The following is a 10036-nucleotide window of genomic DNA, read 5'->3' as shown; positions in this document are numbered from 1 at the left end:
CCATCGGGATTACTTCAGCCAATCATGATACCCGAATGGAAATGGGATCGAATAACAATGGACTTTATATCTGGGTTACCGTTGACTCAGAGTAAGAAAGACTCGGTCTGGGTCATTGTTGATAGATTGACCAAGTCTGCTCATTTTATCCCTGTCCGTACGGATTTTTCGCTCGATAAATTGGCAGAATTATATGTCTCCCAAATAGTTCGGTTGCATGGGGTACCTATTTCCATCGTGTCGGATAGAGACCCAAAATTTACCTCGCGATTTTGGAAGAAATTACAAGAAGCATTGGGTACCAAGATGCACTTTAGCACCGCATTCCATCCTCAGACCGATGGCCAATCTGAGCGGATAATTCAGATACTCGAGGATATGTTGAGATGTTGTGTTTTAGAGTTTTGTGGTTCATGGGAAAGATATCTGCCTTTGATCGAATTCGCTTACAACAATAGTTTTCAGTCAAGCATTAAGATGGCACCTTACGAGGCTTTATACGGTCGTAAATGCTGTACCCCATTATTTTGGACTGAACTTAGTGAAAGTAAGATCCTTGGGGTTGATTTGATTAAGGATGCCGAGCAGAAAGTCCGAGTAATTCGCGAAAGTTTGAAAGCCGCTTCGGATCGTCAAAAGTCGTATGCGGATTTGAAAAGAAAAGACATTGAATATCAGGTTGGAGACAAAGTATTTCTCAAAGTTTCACCCTGGAAGAAGGTGCTTAGATTTGGTCGTAAGGGCAAATTGAGTCCGAGGTTCATCGGTCCGTATGAAGTATCCGAACGAGTTGGACCAGTTGCATACCGATTAATTTTGCCTCCTGAGCTCGAAAAGATTCACAACGTTTTTCATGTCTCGATGCTTCGACGATATAGGTCTGATCCATCGCACGTAATTACTCCATCGGAGATCGAGATTCAATCTAATTTGAGTTACGAAGAAGAACCAGTTCGTATTTTAGCACGTGAAGTAAAAGAACTACGAAACAGGAAAATCTCATTAGTAAAGGTACTGTGGCATAAACACGGAGTCGAAGAAGCCACTTGGGAACTTGAGGACTCTATGAAGGATCGATATCCTAAATTGTTCACTGGTAAGATTTTCGGGGACGAAAATTTCTTATGTGGGGGAGAGTTGTGACAGTCTAAATTAGACCCTAGTTGGAATGTAGTTTCGGGGCCATAAGACCGAGTCCCAAGAATTTATTTAAAATTTAGTTGCATGTCCTTTATGTGTATTAGTGCATGTGTGAAAATTTGATGATTTAATTTAGACTTATGAATGTGAATTTCGTGTGATTGACTTAGTTGAGAACTTAAGAAAATATGATAGGGGAATGTGTAAGGACCAAATAATAACAAAGTGAGGGATCTTGGGTTTGCATGTCAAATTGCCAAAAAAACCCAAGTAGTGGCCGGCAAGGCCATGATGCTCATCCCTTAGGTTGAATTTCAATGCAATTATTTATTAGTTAACAATTAAAATAAATAAAAGAAAGGAATTAAAAAGGAAAAGATGAACAAAATGAGGAGGGAAGAAGGAGTGTTCATGTTTTCTTTCTTTTGCAATTGCCGTAACTAGAGGAAGAGGAAGAAGGAAGATTCGGCCAAGGTGGTCCTCTAGATTAAGGTATGTTCAAGGTTATTTTTGGAAGTATATACAACCTTTGGGTGATGAGTCTAAATTCTATCTCATGGTTGGATTTGGGGTTGTTGGAGAGTTAGGATTCGGGTAAGGGGCTTAAAAATTTTAGTTGATACCTTGATGCTATTAGCATGCTAGTTATATGGATGTGTTAAGTTGCTTGTTATGTTAGCATGAAAGTTGAAATTGTTAAGCTATTTTGTTGGAGGTGCCGAATTTAGGACTAAGAAGAGAATGAGTATTCGGCTAACATAGTGGAAAGGTGGGTGTTGCCGATTGTTAGATTTAGACTATGGGAGTGGCTATAATGGGCATTAAGATGTGGAACTTAAGAAATGTAGTTATATGTGGATTTACATGATGTTACAAATAGATGTGAAAATATGCTAGATTAGGAAAATTCGATCAAGTGTTCATGAGATGAAATTAGGTGTTTAAATGATGTTATAGTTGACATTGTACATATATACATACATTCGGCCATCTAATTGAGTATGAAGGTGGTGTTAAATCTAATTGTGATGCCCATTCGGAAGTATATATACATATATATACATAAGTATGCCCATTCGTGATGTTACCTTTAATTATGTGTATAATCGACTAAATGGGTAATTAGTGAGGATGGTTGCCGAATATACAAACATACATATGCATGTGTAATTGAATTATGAATGTTTAGCAAGATGGTTAAACTAGTTGATTTATTGATTAAGCTCGAGGAGTTAAAGGAGGAGAATCAAGCAAAGGCAAAGAAAAGATCATCGAGTAGCCGAGTTGGAACCGTCTTACCCAACACAAGGTAAGTCATTAAGCATATATTTGGTATTGATTTAAATAGTCATAATGTCTATGTAATTATGTCGAATGAAATGATAAATATATATATACACGTATGCATGGGGTGATGAAAGTATTGAATGAAAAAGAAAAGAGGTGAGGTGTATTGAGATGTAGATTTCGGCACTAAGTGTGCGGGTATAAACAATTATGATCATGAGATTGGCACTAAGTGTGCGGGTTTAAATTGCATAGCACTAAGTGTGCAAGTTTGATTATATAGCACTAAGTGTGCGAGTTTGATTATGTAAGCACTAAGTGTGCGAGTTTGATTATATAACACTAAGTGTGCGGACTTGCTATATGTTTTTGAAGCACTATTGACACTAAGTGTGCGACCTTATTGAGTTGGTCACGGACAGTGGACGAGTAAGTGTCTTGAGTTCGTGGCTAATAGACGTTATGTTTATATTTGGAATTCTTGCTTGATAAGTTTTGAACCTATGTGATAATTATACTTGAAGTGACGTACATGAGATTCATCGTGGAATAGAGGGAATGTTATTTAGTTGCATGAATGTAACGAGAATGAAAGCATCCATGGAAAATGCCTCAAATACCATGTTGAGTAGCATATGAAAAATTGATGTAGTACTTTGTATGATATTAAGCCGAAAGGTCTAAGGAACCATGGCATAGTTGGTATGGGTGGAGAGAATTAACCCCTTTTCACTTGTTTTCTCATGTGATAATTTATTAATGAATGATTATGTAATGCTTATGACTTACTGAGTTACATACTCACTCGGTGTTTGCTTGTCACCTACTTTAGGTTTCTTGGACTCGTCTTTTTGCATGCTTGGGACCGTCATCGAAGTCATCACACCAGCTAGCAAGTTTTGGTACTTTCTTCTTAGTCGGTCTAGGAGAACATTTCGGCATGTATAGGCTATTATGTTGTGTTTGAACTTTGGTATGTAAACTTTCAGCCATGCGAAAATGGCATAAATGTTAATTTGGACTTTGGGTCCTATGATATTTAGTTATAAATCTTAGTAAATGGGTTTTATAATGTGGTCATGACTGATATTGGGCCAATTCGGTTTTGGTTGAATAATAGTTGAGGCCTATTCGATTTTTATGTCATATGTCATGGTTGATTATTTTTTGTGCTAAAATTCATGATATGGCAATAGTGTAGTAGGGAGATGTTTGACAATGATTAGCCTTTGGCATGGCTAGTCATGATCATAATTGGTGATAGGTATGATGAATCACTCGTTAGACCAAGGAAAATCATGAAATAGGCATAGTCTGCTTTAGTAACAGATGCTGACAGCAGCAGTGTTGTGAGATTGAAAAATCACTAAAAATAGTAGAAATAGAATTAAATAATTAATAAATTAGGTAATCGAAGCTTGATGAGTCTATTTTCATATGGAAGAAACGAAACAACCATATGAACTTTATGTTAGGAGATAATTAAATTCTTGTGAAACAGTGCCAGAGCGATTTCTGGATCCCCTGTTATGACTTAGAAAATTCACTGTAAATTTTATCGAGATAATTAGAGGTCATGCCTTATATGTACAGATTCATTTTCGAGTCTAGTTTCATTAGAGACAAACGGTATAAGTATTGAAGCTCTGTAAAGGGAGATATCTAAGTCGTAATGCACAAAGGTCAGAGTAGTTGAACCCAGGAACAGGGACGACTTTAACTAATAAACTGTACCAATTGGCCTGACCAAAAATTCTAAAAAAATTCTGCCATATAGATATATGAGTCTAGTTCCAGGGAAAATTTTCGGAACTGGATTTCGAGTTTCAGAACTCAAGATATGATTTTTAAAGTGACTAGTACGCAGATTGGCAGCTTGTCTGGGAAATTTTTAATAAGTGGTTTGAAGTCTGTTAACACCTCGTGTTCGACTCCGGCGACGGTCTCGGGTTCGGGGTGTTACAATTTAATTGGTATCCATATGAAAATATACTCATCAAGCTTCGATTACCTAATTTATTCATTATTTAATTCCATTTCTACTATTTTTAGTGATTTTTCAATCTCACAACACTGCTGCTGTCAGCATCTGTTACTAAAGCAGACTATGCCTATTTCGTGATTTTCCTTGGTCTAACGAGTGATTCATCATACCTATCACCAAATATGATCATGACTAGCCATGCCAAAGGCTAATCATTGTCAAACATCTCCCTACTACACTATTGCCATATCATGAATTTTAGCACCAAAAATAATCAACCATGACATATGGCATAAAAATCGAATAGGCCTCAACTATTATTCAACCAAAACCGAATTGACCCAATATCAGTCATGACCACATTATAAAACCCATTTACTAAGATTTATAACTAAATATCATAGGACCCAAAGTCCAAATTAACATTTATGCCATTTTCGCATGGCTGAAAGTTTACATACCAAAGTTCAAACACAACATAATAGCCTATACATGCCGAAATGTTCTCCTAGACCGACTAAGAAGAAAGTACAAAAACTTGCTAGCTGGTGTGATGACTTCGATGACGGTCCCAAGCACGCAAAAAGACGAGTCCAAGAAACCTAAAGTAGGTGACAAGCAAACACCGAGTGAGTATGTAACTCAGTAAGTCATAAGCATTACATAATCATCCATTAATAAATTATCACATGAGAAAACAAGTGAAAAGGGGTTAATTCTCTCCACCCATACCAACTATGCCATGGTTCCTTAGACCTTTCGGCTCAATATCATACAAAGTACTACATCAATTTTTCATATGCTACTCAACATGGTATTTGAGGCATTTTCCATGGATGCTTTCATTCTCGTTACATTCATGCAACTAAATAACATTCCCTCTATTCCACGATGAATCTCATGTACGTCACTTCAAGTATAATTATCACATAGGTTCAAAACTTATCAAGCAAGAATTCCAAATATAAACATAACGTCTATTAGCCACGAACTCAAGACACTTACTCGTCCGCTGTCCGTGACCAACTCAATAAGGTCGCACACTTAGTGTCAATAGTGCTTCAAAAACATATAGCAAGTCCGCACACTTAGTGTTATATAATCAAACTCGCACACTTAGTGCTTACATAATCAAACTCGCACACTTAGTGCTATATAATCAAACTTGCACACTTAGTGCTATGTAATTTAAACCCGCACACTTAGTGCCAATCTCATGATCATAATTGTTTATACCCGCACACTTATTGCCGAAATCTACATCTCAATACACCTCACCTCTTTTCTTTTCATTCAATACTTTCATCACCCCATGCATACGTGTATATATATTTATCATTTCATTCGACATAATTACATAGACATTATGGCTATTTAAATCAATACCAAATATATGCTTAATGACTTACCTTGTGTTGGGTAAGACGGTTCCAACTCGGCTACTCGATGATCTTTTCTTTGCCTTTGCTTGATTCTCCTCCTTTAACTCCTTGAGCTTAATCTAGAGGACCACCTTGGCCGAATCTTCCTTCTTCCTCTTCCTCTAGTTACGGCAATTGCAAAAGAAAGAAAACATGAACACTCCTTCTTCCCTCCTCATTTTGTTCATCTTTTCCTTTTTAATTCCTTTCTTTTATTTATTTTAATTGTTAACTAATAAATAATTGCATTGAAATTCAACCTAAGGGATGGGCATCATGGCATGGCCGGCCACTACTTGGGTTTTTTTGGCAATTTGACATGCAAACCCAAGATCCCTCACTTTGTTATTATTTGGTCCTTACACATTCCCCTATCATATTTTCTTAAGTTCTCAACTAAGTCAATCACACGAAATTCACATTCATAAGTCTAAATTAAATCATCAAATTTTCACACATGCCCTAATACACATAGAGGACATGCAACTAAATTTTAAATAAATTCTTGGGACTCGGTCTTATGGCCCCGAAACTACATTCCAACTAGGGTCTAATTTAGACTGTCACAGTAAAATTATAATTTACTCTTCAAAATGCTAGAATTTCGATTTAGTCTTTTTTAAAACCATAAAGATATAAGTTAATATAAGAGTGAAATTTCATTTTAGCTCTCATAAAAAAATATACAACTTAATTTTGGGCTCAAAAAAGATCTACCGTCACCCTTGCATATGACAACGACGTAGTTAAAGTTCTAAGATTCTTTTAAAAAATAGTTACGATTTTAATAATTGAATTGGTATTTTTAAATAAAAAAAGTAAGAGGACTTAACCTTTTAAGTAAAAAGATTAAATCTCAAAATTTATACAAATATAGACAATAATAATATATTTTAAAAAAATTTATCGCTTTGGTTTTGGATAATCAGTCTATTAACATTTTTTTAATACAGATGAGACCAAAACATATACCAGAGTCGATGGTGAGAGGCAAATCTCCAAGGTTTTTGCCCAAACACATAAAATGCCCACCAGGATCAGTGCTCATCAAAAGGACTACCCAAGAGGATCTAATCATGGACAAGAAAATAAAAGCTTTAGGATTGATTAATTATCCTACAAGTTCCCATTTTAACACCACCGGTGCTGGTCCAATTGATTTAACAGTAGGCAATGCCGTAAGCAAAATCTACCATAAATTTGATTATTGGTTTTATATACTTCCATATATGTATATATATACTGTTTTCTCAACAAGGTCTTCCATGGTTTTTTTCCTTTCTGTCTGTACAGTATGCTGCTGCTCATTATGTAAAGCACAATTTTGGAGCAAAAACAATCATGAACGTGTGGAGCCCGACTACTTTATCTGATCAAGCTAGCTTCGCTTATCTATGGATTGCAAATGGCCCTGCAGATGCACTTAATGTTGTACAAGCTGGTTGGGGAGTAAGTAACACTTGCCACCTCTTTATATTGTTGCCAAAAACCAAGCCATTGTTACTGGTTGGACGGAGGAATGGGGTGGTGATAGAAGGTTCACTTTGTTTAGGACAAGATGGAGAGTCGTTTGATTGGCTGGTCAGAGTTTGTGAATAAAAGAGAGATGTATTTGTAGGAGAGGGAAAAAAAGAGAGAGAGTCTTGTCCCAATGTATCACGTATCAACCCCTGGTTAGTGGACGCTAAGTGGTGTGATTTATAGGTTTAAGTAGAGTGGTATTATAACATGCCCTAAGTTGCTTTGGATAGGATGTGGCAGTTAGAAGTTGGAGTGAAGTTTAACGAGTGTATCCCATTATCGGAGCTAAGAGATCCTGCGAGTACGAGGGGTTATTCTTGAGCAGGGGCGAATTTAAAAGACATATGCAAGAACCTTGGCTACTCTCAAATGGAAAAATTGTCTTTTAGTCCCTTAATAAATGATAGAATTAAAAGTTATTATGTGATAAAATTACACTTTAATCCCTAAAAATAAAAAGATTTCTAATTAATCTTTTCAAAAGTTATATGAAATAATAAGATAATATACTTTAACCTTAAAAGTTTGTAATTTAATTCCGTTCCCTAAAAAAGTTTCTGAATTCATCCCTCCTCAAGGGGTCTGCATGTACTGCTGGCGACGCCTAACGGGGTGTAACATAGTGAATTTTTTTCAGGTTCAACCACAGCTTTTTTCAAGCAACTACAGCAGGCTCTTAACTTACTGGACTGTAAGGGTTTTATTTATTTTTCCTTTAAAATCACTATTCCTTGTTCGTGCTAATATTGTTCTTATACCCAACAGGTAGATGGTTACAGAAAAACAGGTTGCACTAATTATCTTTGTCCAGGATTTGTACAAGTTCACCGTCAAATAAGCCTTGGAATGGTTCTAAACCAGATTTCCATTTACAATGGAACACAAAGTGATATAGAGATTGCCATACTTAGGGTAATCTTTTTTTATCTGTCAAATCTAAGCATTAACGAGTTTAACTAAAAATCTTTAACAACCAAATTGTCTTATAGGATGGAGAATGGTGGCTTAAGTTATTTAACCAGTTCATAGGGTATTGGCCACAAAAACTGTTTTATTACATGTACGGTGGTGCCAATGTGGTTGTATGGGGAGGACTGGCTGCTAGCCCGACAAACGAGCTTAGTCCTCGAATGGGGAGTGGCCATTTCCCTAAAGATGGTCACCAAAATAAATCAGCCTACTTCAAACAAACACAACCATGGGACAATGTGAATTTTGTTTATCCAGAAGCCGACAAGCTTGTGTTGTCTGCGACCAGACCTGATTGTTACGGGTCTGAGACTGCTCCCGATGATGCTGCACCCAATGCCATAGATCTTTTTTATGGGGGACCAGGCCAATGTAATCTTTGAGACAAGAATGAAGTATAGTTTTTTAAAGAATTTCATTCTCTTTTTTTTTTTGGGCGGGGGGGGGGGAGAATAAAAGTGATGGGATAAGAATGTTGTTTGTTATATGAGTTGAATGTATGTGGAAATGTGTTGGAAAATTGCTACTCGTGAAATTCTAGTCCACAAGTTTTGTCTGAATATTATTTTAAGAATCAACCAATTTTGTTTGGTTAAAGTAGGGTGTAATTAAGATATTGATGTTCACAAGTTATTTAAGTTGGATTTGAATAAATACAAACTCAATTAAGTGATTATTGAGTTCAAGTAATCGAGTTATTGATCGAGTCGAATTCGAGCTTAATAATACTTTATTCGAATGACTCTCGAGCCTTATAGCTTTTTATATATTTTATATTGGGGTCAACTATACCCAAGATCACTAAATTAATAGTGTAAAATTAAACGTCGACAATGACAATATAGAATGATCATAAAATAATAAGAAAGAAAAATAAAATACACAAATTTTATGTGGAAACTCTTTCAAGAAAAAACCCACGAGTAGAGGAGAATAAAATTCACTAGTGTTGAAAATCGAATGATACAAGAGGAGTTTCGATTACATTTATTTAAGGCTGAAAGTGCTGCATGGTCCGTACTGTAGATCCCTTAGTTTTACCACTGTATTATTTGTTTATCAAGAATTTGGGTCACACAACTCTAACAAATAGTAAATTTATGTTTTGGTCACCCAACTTCAAAAAGTTACAAAATGGTTATTAAACTATTCGAAAGTTTTCATTTAATTTGTTAGACTATTAAAACTACTGTTGTAACATCCCATTTTTAATGAAATCGGAACCGTGGTTTTGGGACCACAAATCCGAACCGAAAAGAAAAGTTATTTTTATATTTTTGCATGATTTTCAATTAAATAGGAATATTATGTGAAAATTCTGATAAGAAAATTTTATCGATTTAGTGCTTAGTTACGAGAAGGACCAAATCACACAAAATGCAAAAGTTAAATTCTAGTAGTTAGAAGGATCAAAGAGCTATGGAATTTAAAACTTGAGGTCCTTATATGGTAATTAGACCATTAATCAAAAGTTAGTAGATATTTTTGATGATTCATCCATGGAAAAATTAGAAAAGGCTAAGGACTAATTGGAAAGTGATAAAATTAAAGATGATAATTAAATTAAATAAAAAATGTCATCTTATTTTATATCATCTTCCCCAAAATTTTCATGAAAACCCTAGGAGAGAGAGAAGAAACTAATCAAGCTTAATTGGGTAAGTTTTTTTGTTCCGTTTTTAGTCATTTTTATATTTTTTAAACTAGGATAGTA

The sequence above is a fragment of the Gossypium hirsutum genome, chromosome A08 (assembly GCF_007990345.1).
Source record: "Gossypium hirsutum isolate 1008001.06 chromosome A08, Gossypium_hirsutum_v2.1, whole genome shotgun sequence".
Taxonomy (NCBI): Eukaryota; Viridiplantae; Streptophyta; class Magnoliopsida; order Malvales; family Malvaceae; genus Gossypium; species Gossypium hirsutum.
This window is presented reverse-complemented; position numbering follows the sequence as displayed.